The sequence below is a fragment of the Rhea americana genome, unplaced genomic scaffold, assembly GCF_003343005.1.
Source record: "Rhea americana isolate MKP2758 unplaced genomic scaffold, rheAme1 scaffold_253, whole genome shotgun sequence".
Classification (NCBI taxonomy): Eukaryota; Metazoa; Chordata; class Aves; order Rheiformes; family Rheidae; genus Rhea; species Rhea americana.
In genome coordinates this window covers 22139-23798 of record NW_028186372.1, presented here as the reverse complement: position 1 = coordinate 23798, position 1660 = coordinate 22139, and positions in this window count along the sequence as shown.

Genomic DNA, 1660 nt, shown 5'->3' with positions numbered 1-1660 from the left:
GGGCTCCCCGCGGGACGCGGCCCTGCGAGCGCCCGGAGACGCTCAGCGCTTCTCGCCAGGCACGTGCCCGGGGGGGGGACGGCGCGGGGTGTGCACGCTCCTGTGCTGGCGTGAGGGCTTCGGCACACGTGCACGTGCACCGCCGGGTCCGTGCGCGCTCGTGCGGGCGTGCGGCAACCTGTCTGCACGCACGGGTGTCCGTGCACGTCCGCAGCTCGGTGCACTGCGTGTGCAAGCGCGGGCGCCTCCGCGCGTGCGTCTGGGCATCTGTAGAGGGAGGTGGGTGTGCGCGGGTGTGCGCGGGTGTGCGTGCGTGAGCGTGCAGGGCTGTGTGTGCATTTGCACAGCGGCGTGCCCCAGGGCTCTGCAGCGCGTGCGGCCGCGCGGGTACGCGCGTGTGTGCATCGCACTGCAGCTGGGGAGCAAACGAAGGACTATTCCCAGCAGCCGGGAGGAGGCGAGCCCCCCCCCGCCCGCCATGGGGCCGGGGGGGCCGGGGGGGCCGGGGGGCCGGCCGCTCCCGCAGCCAGACGCGCTCCCCGCTGGGCACAGGGCGCTTTTAAGAGGTGCTGGCAGAGCTGTGCTAAACCTGTCAGCTTTTACTGCTGGCAGAGCCCCGACAGAGCGGGGTGCCTCCCCCCCCCGGCCGTGGCCCCCCCCAGAAGTCAGGCTGGGCCCGCCGGGCCGGCGTCCTGCCGGGGCGCTTTTGCCCGGGGCAAAGGCACGGGGCCGCTGGCCGGGGGGGGCCCGCGGGGCCCCGGCAGCGCGACGACGGTGCCTCCTAATCCGGCGGCAGCTGCGGGGCCCGGGCTGTGCTCGCTCGGGGGAGCCGCCGGCTCTGTCCCCACCTCCCCCCCCGGGGCCCCGCGTTTTGGTGGGGAGGGGGATTAGCAGCCCCCCGGGACCGCTCGGAGGGGCTCCGCCACGGGCGCGCGGCCCCCAGTGCCCCAGCTGCAGGTGCGGGGGGGGCGGGACGGGGACGACCCCCCCAGCCCCCCGCCGGGCCGGCTCCCGTGAGCACCTCGCCTCCGAGCCGGGAAACCTGCCCCTGCCCGCGGCGTTCGCACGCTGGCGGGGGGCTCCGCCGCCGCACATCGCATTTTCTGCTTGGTCACCTCCATCTGTGTCCCCGCATAATGATTTTTTCTGCTACATTAATTTAACACGCTGCGGCGAGCGGAGCCGCGGGGACCCCGGGCGCTGCGGGCAGCCCGAGGGGCGGCCCGCTGGGGGCCTGGGGGGGCCGCCGGGCCGGTGGCGCAGTGGGACGCAGCGAGACCCCCCCCCGATCGTGGGGCACGGCGGGGGTCCCCGGCACCGGGCACTGCGCGGTGGCTACGGGGTGTGGGGTGGGGGGCCCCCCCCCTTCCCCTGGCTCCCCGGGGAGCCTGGCGCATCCCAGGCCCTGTTCCCGCAGGGCGTCCCCCATTCCTGTGGGATGTCCCCTGTTCCCGTGGGGTGTCCCCCATTCCCATGGGATGTCCCCCGTTCCCGTGGGATGTCTCCCATTCTTGCAGGGCATCCCCTGTTCCCGTGGGATGTCCCCCGTTCCCATGGGGTGTCCCCCATTCCCGTGGGATGTCCCCCATTCCCACAGGGCATCCCCCATTCCCATGGGATGTCCCCTGTTCCCGTGGGATGTCCCCCATTCCCACAGGGC